The sequence below is a fragment of the Eriocheir sinensis genome, unplaced genomic scaffold (genome assembly GCF_024679095.1).
Source record: "Eriocheir sinensis breed Jianghai 21 unplaced genomic scaffold, ASM2467909v1 Scaffold892, whole genome shotgun sequence".
NCBI classification, from domain to species: Eukaryota; Metazoa; Arthropoda; class Malacostraca; order Decapoda; family Varunidae; genus Eriocheir; species Eriocheir sinensis.
In genome coordinates, this window is record NW_026112266.1 from 57,025 (window position 1) to 68,670 (window position 11,646).

Genomic DNA, 11,646 nt, shown 5'->3' on the forward strand with positions numbered 1-11,646 from the left:
CCCCATTCACTTCCCTTCCTCCAGCTCTCCATTCACTTCCCTTCCTCCAGCTCTCCATTCACTTCCCTTCCTCCAGCTCTCCATTCCCTTCCCTTCCTCCAGCTCTCCATTCACTTCCTTCCTCCAGCTCTCCACTTCCCTTCCTCCAGCTCTCCATTCCTTCCCTTCCTCCAGCTCTCCATTCACTTCCTTCCTCCAGCTCCCCATTCCCTTCCCTTCCTCCAGCTCCCCATTCACTTCCCTTCCTCCAGCTCCCCATTCACTTCCCTTCCTCCAGCTCTCCATTCCCTTCCCTTCCTCCAGCTCTCCATTCACTTCCCTTCCTCCAGCTCCCCATTCCCTTCCCTTCCTCCAGCTCCATTCACTTCCCTTCCTCCAGCTCTCCATTCCCTTCCCTTCCTCCAGCTCCCCATTCCATTCCCTTCCTCCAGCTCACCATTCCCTTCCCTTCCTCCAGCTCCCCATTCCCTTCCCTTCCTCCAGCTCTCCATTCCCTTCCCTTCCTCCAGCTCCCCATTCACTTCCCTTCCTCCAGCTCCCCATTCACTTCCCTTCCTCCAGCTCCCCATTCACTTCCCTTCCTCCAGCTCCCCATTCCCTTCCCTTCCTCCAGCTCCACCATCCCTCCCCTTCCTCCAGCTCGCCATTCACTTCCTTCCTCCAGCTCCCCATTCCCTTCCCTTCCTCCAGCTCCCCATTCCCTTCCCTTCCTCCAGCTCTCCATTCACTTCCCTTCCTCCAGCTCTCCATTCCCTTCCCTTCCTCCTGCTCCCCATTCACTTCCCTTCCTCCAGCTCTCCATTCACTTCCCTTCCTCCAGCTCTCCATTCACTTCCCTTCCTCCAGCTCTCCATTCACTTCCCTTCCTCCAGCTCTCCATTCCCTTCCCTTCCTCCAGCTCTCCATTCACTTCCCTTCCTCCAGCTCCCCATTCACTTCCCTTCCTCCAGCTCGCCATTCCCTTCCCTTCCTCCAGCTCTCCATTCACTTCCCTTCCTCCAGCTCTCCATTCACTTCCCTTCCTCCAGCTCGCCATTCCCTTCCCTTCCTCCAGCTCTCCATTCACTTCCCTTCCTCCAGCTCTCCATTCCCTTCCCTTCCTCCAGCTCCCCATTCCCTTCCCTTCCTCCAGCTCCCCATTCCCTTCCCTTCCTCCAGCTCCCCATTCCCTTCCCTTCCTCCAGCTCCCCATTCACTTCCCTTCCTCCAGCTCTCCATTCCCTTCCCTTCCTCCAGCTCCCCATTCCCTTCCCTTCCTCCAGCTCCCCATTCACTTCCCTTCCTCCAGCTCCCCATTCCCTTCCCTTCCTCCAGCTCTCCATTCCCTTCCCTTCCTCCAGCTCCCCATTCCCTTCCCTTCCTCCAGCTCTCCATTCCCTTCCCTTCCTCCAGCTCCCCATTCCCTTCCCTTCCTCCAGCTCCCCAATCCCATCCCTTCCTCCAGCTCCCCATTCACTAAACTTCCTCCAGCTCTCCATGCCCATCCCTTCCTCCAGCTCCCCATTCCCTTCCCTTCCTCCAGCTCCCCATTCACTTCCCTTCCTCCAGCTCCCCATTCCCTTCCCTTCCTCCAGCTCTCCATTCCCTTCCCTTCCTCCAGCTCCCCATTCACTTCCCTTCCTCCAGCTCCCCATTCACTTCCCTTCCTCCAGCTCCCCATTCCCTTCCCTTCCTCCAGCTCGCCATTCCCTTCCCTTCCTCCAGCTCTCCATTCCCTTCCCTTCCTCCAGCTCGCCATTCCCTTCCCTTCCTCCAGCTCGCCATTCACTTCCCTTCCTCCAGCTCCCCATTCCCTTCCCTTCCTCCAGCTCCCCATTCCCTTCCCTTCCTCCAGCTCCCCATTCCCTTCCCTTCCTCCAGCTCCCCATTCACTTCCCTTCCTCCAGCTCTCCATTCCCTTCCCTTCCTCCAGCTCCCAATTCCCTTCCCTTCCTCCTGCTCCCCATTCACTTCCCTTCCTCCAGCTCTCCATTCCATTCCCTTCCTCCTGCTCCCCATTCACTTCCCTTCATCCAGCTCACCATTCCTTCCCCTTCCTCCAGCTCCCCATTCCTTCCCTTCCTCCAGCTCTCCATTCCCTTCCTCCAGCTCCCCATTCCCTTCCCTTCCTCCAGCTCCCCATTCCCTTCCCTTCCTCCAGCTCGCCATTCACTTCCCTTCCTCCAGCTCTCCATTCACTTCCCTTCCTCCAGCTCTCCATTCACTTCCCTTCCTCCAGCTCCCCATTCCCTTCCCTTCCTCCAGCTCCCCATTCCTTCCCTTCCTCCAGCTCCCATTCCGTCCCGTCCTCCAGCTCCCCATTCCCTTCCCTTCCTCCAGCTCCCCATTCCCTTCCCTTCCTCCAGCTCCCCATTCCCTTCCCTTCCTCCAGCTCCCCATTCCCTTCCCTTCCTCCAGCTCCCCATTCCCTTCCCTTGCTCCAGCTCCCCATTCCCTTCCTCCAGCTCCCATTCACTTCCCTTCCTCCAGCTCCCATTCCCTTCCTTCCTCCAGCTCCCCATTCCTTCCCTTCCTCCAGCTCCCCATTCCCTTCCTCCAGCTCCCCATTCCCTTCCTCCAGCTCCCCATTCCTTCCCTTCCTCCAGCTCTCCATTCCCTTCCTCCAGCTCCCCATTCCCTTCCCTTCCTCCAGCTCCCCATTCACTTCCCTTCCTCCAGCTCCCCATTCCCTTCCTCCAGCCCCCATTCCTTCCCTTCCTCCAGCTCCCCATTCCCGTCCCTTCCTCCAGCTCCCCATTCCCTCCCTTCCTCCAGCTCCCCATTCCCTTCCCTTCCGACAGCTCCCCATTCCTTCCCTTCCTCCAGCTCCCCATTCCTTCCCTTCCTCCAGCTCCCCATTCACTTCCCTTCCTCCAGCTCTCCATTCCCTTCCCCTTCCTCCAGCTCCCCATTCCCTTCCTTCCTCCAGCTCCCCATTCCCTTCCCTTCCTCCAGCTCCCCGTCCCTTCCCTTCCTCCAGCTCTCCATTCCCTTCCCTTCCTCCAGCTCACCATTCCTTCCCTTCCTCCAGCTCCCCATTCACTTCCTTCCTCCAGCTCCCCATTCCTTCCCTTCCTCCTGCTCCCCTTCCCTTCCTCCAGCTCCCCATTCCCTCCCCTTCCTCCTGCTCCCCATTCCTCTTCCTTTCCTTCACATTCCTCATCTCCCACTTGCTCCCCATTCACGTTCCTCTTTCTTCCAACCACCTTCTTCCTCTTCCATTTGCCCCCCATCCACCTCCCTATAGGTACCCCATTTTTTCCAACTACCTTTTTTCTAACCTTTTCCATCCAAAAACTGAATAAGTATCGCTTTTTTTTCAAGACTTTTATTTTTTCACTCTTTCTCCATGACAAAAGTACCACTATTTATTTCCAAAGCCCATTTTTCTTTCCCGCTCCATCAGTAAACAGTAAAAACAGGCACGAGTCAAACACAATGATAAATAGCTATAAAAACAAGCTATATTTTTACCGGAAGGCACGACATACCTTGCCTTGGACCGACTGTCAGGATCTACTGGGAAGAACCTGCTGGCCCTACCTACCGGCGCAATTGGCCAAGACGTAAAAAAAAAAAAAAAACATATATATATATATATATATATATATATATATATATATATATATATATATATATATATATATATATATATATATATATATATATATATATATATATATATCCATACCTGCAAATTTATCTACTTTTTTTTTCATTTAACTACATTTTTATCTTATCTCCTTACAGTTCTATTTTCTTGGCAACTCTATCTCCATATAACTTTATCTTATCTTATCTTATCTCATCTCTATATTTATAAGTACTCATTTAACCTCCAGCCGATCAATCCTTAAACAATACATTAAATAAGTAATAAGATCATAGAACAAGAAAAGTAATAAAAATAGACTATGACAAATAAGTTAATGACGAGTAGGTACAGTATATAAGAACATAAGAACGTAAGGAGTCTGCAAGAGGCTGGTTGGCCTATACAAGGCAGCTCCTGTACACTCAACCCCACCTTACCTCACCATCCGTGGTTTTATCTAACCTCTTCCTGAATGTATCTACGGTATTGGCACCCACAACATGGCTCCCAGGCCTGTTCCATTCATCTACCACTCTTTTGGTGAACCAGTTCTTGCCTATGTCTTTGTTGAATCTGAATTTGTCTAACTTAAAACCATTGCTACGCTTCCTACCTGGCTCTTTTACTATCAAAATCTTATTGACATCCCTTTTATTAAAGCCCTTCATCCATTTATAGACTTCGATCAAGTCTCCTCGCAACCTTCGCCTTTCTAGAGAGTGTAGATTTAAATGCTTCAGCCTATCTTCATAAGGCAAGTTTCTCACCCCCTGAATCATCTTTGGCATCCTCCTCTGTACAGATTCTAACATCTTGATATCCATTCTATAGTAGGGGGACCAGAACTGAACTGCATAATCGAGATGAGGTCTAACTAATGCTAAGTAAAGTTTGAGGATGACTTCAGCGCTTCTATTGCTTACGCTCCTTGAGATGAAACCAAGTACTCTGTTTGCCCGATTTTTAGCCTGAATGCATTGAGCCCTAGGACGGAGGTCAGCGCTCACTAGTACTCCTAAGTCTCTCTCACGCCCAGACCAGCTTAGAGGAGTGTCATTTAAGGAGTAATTGTGTGAGGGATTATTCCTACCTACACTCAGAATGCTACACTTCCCGACATTGAATTCCATCTGCCATTTCCCCGCCCAATGATATAGTCTGTCAAGCTCATCCTGGAGAACGGTAGCGTCCCTGTCTGATTGGATTACTCTACCGATCTTGGTATCATATGCGAACTTACTGACATCACTACTAATTCCTGTGTCCAAGTCATTGATGTAAATAATAAAAAGCAGAGGACCCATCACCGACCCTTGAGGGACTCCAACATCTTTTCTACAACTGATGTAAATGTAAATGTAAATGTAAATTCCATTGATTGGGCACATACCCAGAATTTACCGACATATTAAAGATATTGGTAACTGGACCACTGAGGACCTCCTTGCACTCTTTCAGAATCCGTGGGAATACTTTGTCCTGCCCCGGCGATTTGTTTTTCTTCAACCTACCAATCTCATCCTGGACTACTTGCCTAGTGATGATCACATCCCTCAACTTGTCGTTCTCTTCGCCCTCATAAACCTGAACTCTCTCTGGAATGGTTGTTAGATCTTCCTGCGTGAAAACTGAGAGGAAATAGTCATTCATCATTTGACTCATATCTTTTCCATTCTCAACGAGCTCACCTGTGTTTGTTTTCAACGGTCAAATCCTGTCCCTTGTTTTCGTTCTGTACCTCTGTAAGCTGAGATATAACAAAGAAAAATAATGTTATAGAAAGTAATGTTTGGGACAAATAGTATATACATAAACTTCGACAATGGTTCTTATTTAACAAGCAGCCAAGTCAAAAGTTGCTATAATGTTACTTGATTACTGAATTTGTTGAAGTACGTAGCAATATTTATGTAACTTTCTAAACTTAATGAACACCCCAAGAGACTCTAGTGAAACGAGAAAGTGTGTGTATGCCGTTTCATATCTTGTCCATGTAGGAGAGCACGTAACTTCTTGTAAAGCTTCTATATACGTATATCTTATGGACCATTAACCCGGTAGCAGCGACGGGACAAATTTGTGGCTTTACCGTGTAGCAGCGATTGTTATAGTAGGATATCAATGTATTATTATTATTATTATTATTATTTAGTATCACCACGAATTAGGCATACAATTGTCAATGGAAAAAACCCTCGACAGATAGATCACGCCACCTTATAGGAATGTCGTCCGTCAGTGTTTACCGTCTCAGTTTGTATACAAAGCATTTCATCAAGCTTGAGTCACCTTGACGTACGTGACCAATTGTAACAATTATTTTCCAACCTGTAACTCGTCACTCCTTCACGAGAGTCCGACTGACACACAACGGCAGTCGCTCTCGCTCCGACGCTCCTTGTACATAGGCTACGAATATATTCGCCTTAAGGAAGCTGAAGTCTTAATCAACGCCCTTTAAACGCCCCCCGGTAACCCGTTACACGATAGGCCAAATTTCTGCCATGATATGAACCTCCCAAAATAGACGATGTATTCACTGATCACAAATGCGTTGATATATATTATGAAATGGCTTGTACTAATGATGTTTCTGTCTCATTATTTTGCTTAGATGGGACCTTTAACCTAACCTAACCTAACCTAAGAAACATGACCCCCGCAGCTACCGGGTTAAATGAAGTTTATACACTTAATTAAGTCAACAAAGCAGCAGTCTTACTCACCCATTGGTCCAGCACCCTCAGGCCCTCCACACAGCCGAGGCAGCTCACGGGCCGAATCGGAACGCACCCACGCCCTGGTCCTGGCCTGCTGCACGAGATCCACGGACGCCTGCATGTGGTCGGGGAACCTGGTCCAAGAAGCGATCTGAAGGACTTCACCGAGGTCATGGAAGAGCTACGGGTCATGGTAGACGGCCCTGCAGCGACCCCGGCAGGCAGCGTGTGTACCGAGCCATGCAGGGAGGGGGAGGACAGAGCGAGGCTGGATGGGGGTGTCTGGAGGAGGCTGGAGGGATGGATAAGTGGGTCAAGGTCGTCGGTGAGTGTAGGCGGCCGGAAGGGGCACAAGGGGTATTTGGAGGGCCAGTACGGGGTCATGGAGACGGTGGAAAACTCAGGAAGACCAAACGAGGAAAAGGACTCGGAGGAAACAGCAGTGCCATCGAGAGCTTCAGCAGCAGGAGCGGTAGCAGATGCCTTCGTCTCGGCAGCACCAGTAGTAGTAATGCTGGAGGACGTCGTGAGGAAGGAGGTATACGGGTAGCGGGGGAGGGAGTGGACCCACGGTAGGGCCTTGGGTAGCCGACTTGCAGGACTCTGGTTATTCCGCGCCAGGGAAGGGGGCGCTCTAGTCCTCCTCCTCCACCGCCTCGCTTCCGCCGTCATCTATCGACTTCGCTGTGGAAAGAAGACGACGTTAGAATATTGGTATGAAGTGATAGTGACAGGTACACACGGAGCACACACTCACCCTGCAGCACACCTGCATGAACAAGCACACCAGCAGCGAGAGAGAGAGAGAGAGAGAGAGAGAGAGAGAGAGAGAGAGAGAGATCAATATATAACACACACACACACACACACACACACACACACAAATATATATATATATATATATATATATATATATATATATATATATATATATATATATATATATATATATATATATATATATATATATATATATATATATATATATATATATATATATATATATATATATATATATATATATATATATATATATATATATATATATATATATATATATATATATATATATATATATATATATATATATATATATATATATATATATAGGTCATTTGGGGAAATGGGATTTGGTCATTTTGGAGGTAAAATGATTTTGGCCTCAGGAGTGTTGGAATCACTATGGACAAAATGAGTGCATAAACTATTAGAGCATTCATTTGCGGTCATTTCAGTGTGAATCGTTTTCTACGTTAAAAATGAATGTGACAGAATTGCTCCCAAAACCATGCAAAAATGTTGCAAAAACATTTGCAATGTTTCAGAAAATTTGTTATAATTCACCACACGGATAAATTTTGGGGCAATTTATGATGCTTGAAGAATTTGGGGCAATTGGCGATAGCTATCACTTCCATAGCATTTATATGCAAGTATTAAAGACACCACAGCATTCTGAAAGTGGGGCAGATTACGACTGGTGTTGGGGAAATTTAGGATCGCTACCCGATAGTTTATTGCCACCACACCGATCGTAATATGCCCCATCCCCGATTTCTATTTACCCCCATTATGATCGTCAATTCCCCCATGTTACTTAACCTTTTTTCTAGGTTTCAGAAGTTGTGAAAATGGTGCGAGATTATGTTAAGAAGGCTAAGCCATATAATGATGCCACCCTTAAACTCGCCCTGGAAGAAATTGCAAGTGGTGTTGCAATTAAGGAAGCATCGAGGAAGCACAAGATTGGGTATGGAAAGCTATGGAGTGAACATAAGAAGCACCAGGAATCTGAGGACTACCAACCTACAACGCACACAGGCAAAAGAGTGAGTACAAATATAATTTAGTACAATAAAGCCATTGTCACAGATGCATAAGATTCACGTTCGAGTCAGAGACGAATGCGAAATTACCATTTTTACACTGTTTAGTTTCAAAGTCTCTCATAAGTTTTGTTGTGTCTGTTTACCGTAGGAGTACATTTTCTGGGTTAGGCAGCAGTTTTTATAGTTTCTGCTCAATCAATTTTAAACTCAATAGCTTTAAAACTACATTGATTTCCATATTTTGTTTTTCTTTGTTTGCAGGGAAGGAAGGTTGCACTGTCCGCTGAGATGGAGGCAGAAATATTGAGATGCGTGAAGATCATGGAGCAAATGGAATGCCTCCTCCCATTGCTGAATTCCAATCTCTCATACATGACTACCTGAATTCAACCACTGTGTCACGCCTTTCCTACACAATCGGCCCGTAAGGGACTGGGTGAGCCGTGACTTGCAGCGCCATGGGCTCACATTAAAGAAAGGAGGCATGATGCAGCTGGCGAGGAAGAGTGTCACGTCAGACCCATTCGTTGTCTACGGATTTTACGACAAGTTAGGGAAGCTCTTCGATGAAATGGGACTAGCAGACAAGCCTAGTTCCATCTTCAATATGGATGAGACCGGTTTTCCTACAGACCCATCAAAGGCCAAGACCATCGGCACAAAAGGGGTGAAAACAGTAAGGATTACACATGGTGCCAACAGGGAAAACATCACTGTGTTAGCTACCTGTTGCGCCGATGGGACTGCACTACCACCTTTGATTGTATTCAAAGGCAAGAAGATGCAGACTACCTGGCGGGGTGATAATGCTTGCCAGGAACTCAATATGCTGTGACTGATTCTGGGTGGATGACCACCTCTGTCTTTGAGGACTTCTTCGAGTCTTTGTAGAAGTAGTGAAAGGAGAGGGCCGATTCTGGTGGTGCTATATGGTCACCTGAGCCACACATCCTTACGTACAGTAGATTTGGCAGTGAAAAACAACATCACCATCTTGAAGTTGCCACCTCATTGTACCGACCTCCTCCAGCCCTTGGATGTGGCTTGTTTTGCTCCCTTGAAGTCGTACTACGACTCCAAGTTGCTGGAGTATACTCAAAGTACAGGAGGCCGTGAGAACCTTCGTAAGGATCTCTTTGTGAACATGTTGTGTTCAGTTTGGAACACTGGGTTGTCAAAGGAGAACATTGTGGCAGGTTTCCGAGCAACTGGTATCCATCCCCTAGATAGGGTGAAGTATAACACTTCAAGGCTCGATACAATAAAGCTCAAAACCTATGATGACTGGGTGTCTGCAGGAAAGCCCACTGATGACGATGACCAGCCAATCCTGCCCACTGCTCGTACCCAGTCCCTAGACATACCTCCTCCTCCTGCACCTGAAGATGATGAAACCCCAGCAGCATCTACACCTACTGCTTCAACACCTAAGCGAACAGCCACTGCTTCTACATCCACGGATTCTCAAACAGCCCCCTCACAGGAATTGAAGAAGTACACGGACCAACAGCTGGTGGATGAGCTACTGAGCAGGGATGAGGCTGCATTGAGTCTCTTCTTCAAATGTCTCGTCTCAAGCATCTCTCAGCATGGTAAGAAACTTCCCCCAGCTTCCATAGAGGCTGTCCTACACTCCAGAGGACGTCGTGCTACCCCCCTCACAAAAAAGAGGAGAGTCATTCCCATGAGTTGCTCTGTAATAACTGATGAGAAGTGCCGCCAAAAGATTGCAGAAATGAACGAGTCTAAGGCAAGACCTCGGAAGAAGGGAGCTCCTACTCAAACTGAGAAGTCTACGAAGGAAGCACCAAAGAAAAAGGCAACAGGGAAGAAGAGAAAGTTGAAAGAGGAGGAGGATGAGGACTCGGACTCAACAGTTGTCTCCAGTGTCGCAATGACTGAAGCTAACACCTCCAGTGATTTATCTCTGGAGGATCTGCTGAGAGATGACCTTGAAGAGGTGCAAGACGACCTTGAGGAGGCTACAGAAGTGAGAATGGAGGAGGTGACACAACGAAGAGAAGAGACAGAAGCCAGAAGAGGAGAGACAGAAGACAGACGAGACGAGACAGAAGAGAAGAGACAGATTACAGAAGTGACAAGGACAGAGATTATAGGCATGATGAGGCCACAGCAGATGGAACAGAGGCGGTCACATCAAAGAATGGTAGGCCTACCATTGAAGACGCAGACACCTATAAATATGTCGCAGTGTACTTCTCGCACCCAAAGCCTCAGTACTTCTGGGGGAAAATTCTTAAGGTATTTTCAAGTGACGAAGAAACTGAAGTGACGCAGGTGGAGGTCGATTTTTTGCAGAAGAAAGCGATCTCCAGTGACCCTTCAGCATGGACCTGGGCTGAGAAGACGGTTAAAGAGGTCCTAATCATTGACACCAAATTCATCGTGTTTGGGCCTCTGGTCCCTGACGTAAAGAAGAACATATTCCGCTTTCCAGATGTTCAGGCCATGGCCTCTCTTCGAGAATTTGAACAGAGGGATGATTAAGGAAGAAAACACTATAAGGAAGAAAAACACTTTTATTTCTCCTAGAAAAACACTTTTAATTCTCCTAGAATACATTATGTATCAGCTTTAAGGCCAGGCTAAGTAAGCTAGCCTTGTAATGTGGGCTATATCATCTTTGTTTTTTGTTTGAATATATTTAGTTGATAATTTCTGTCTTTATCTATCCTATAGTATGCCAAATTACCTTCAAATAAACGAATTACAGACCGATAGTTAATTGCCCCACGAAAATCGTCATTTACCCCACTGGGGCAAATGGCGATTGCACCACTAAATTCGATCTCTATTTAAAACAACAAGATTTTCAAAATCTTTCAATACGGGGATAGAAGCATAATGTATCAACACACTGTGTGGTACCTAGTTTGTTTTTCAATTATTATTGTTTTATTTTTTGTGTGCAATAGAGCTGCCTCCTTTGTTGTAAAAAAAAATAATAATAAAAATAATAGAAATATAAAAAAAATGGAAAAAGAACAGAATAAACATCGAAAAAGAAAAGCAACAGAAATAAATGAACATCAAGAAAAGAGAAATACAAAGAAACATCATCCACCTTTCGGTCCCAAACAACATCACCAAAATTATGGATGGGTCTCTTCTGGGAGGAAAGCGGCTCATCCAGACCAAGGAACATCAACAAAAGGTTGATAGGAAAAAATAACAACAAAAAGCATCAATAAGAAGTAAAAGAAAAAGAACAGGAAAACATCGAAAAAGAAAACTAAAGCAATAAAAAGAACGAAAAACACGACATCAAGAAAATGAAATAAAACAAACATCATCCACCTTTCGGCCCTAACAACATCTCCAAAATTATGGGTGGGTCTCTTCTGGGAGGAAAGCGGCTCACCCAGACCAACGAACATCAACAAAAGGATGATAGGAAAAAAAGAACATCAAAAAAGAAAACCAACACCGGGAAAACACAAAGGAAAAAAGAAAGAAAAAGAAAACAAATAGAAAATAGAAAAGAAAGAAAGGAAAAAGAAAA

General features: G+C 46.2%; 1 pseudogene; it reads left to right on the plus strand.

Annotated features, from left to right (window-relative positions):
- The first annotated feature begins 7,848 nt into the window (after positions 1 to 7,848).
- Positions 7,849 to 11,017, plus strand: LOC126994843 (uncharacterized; annotated as a pseudogene).
- Positions 11,018 to 11,646: the final 629 nt, after the last annotated feature.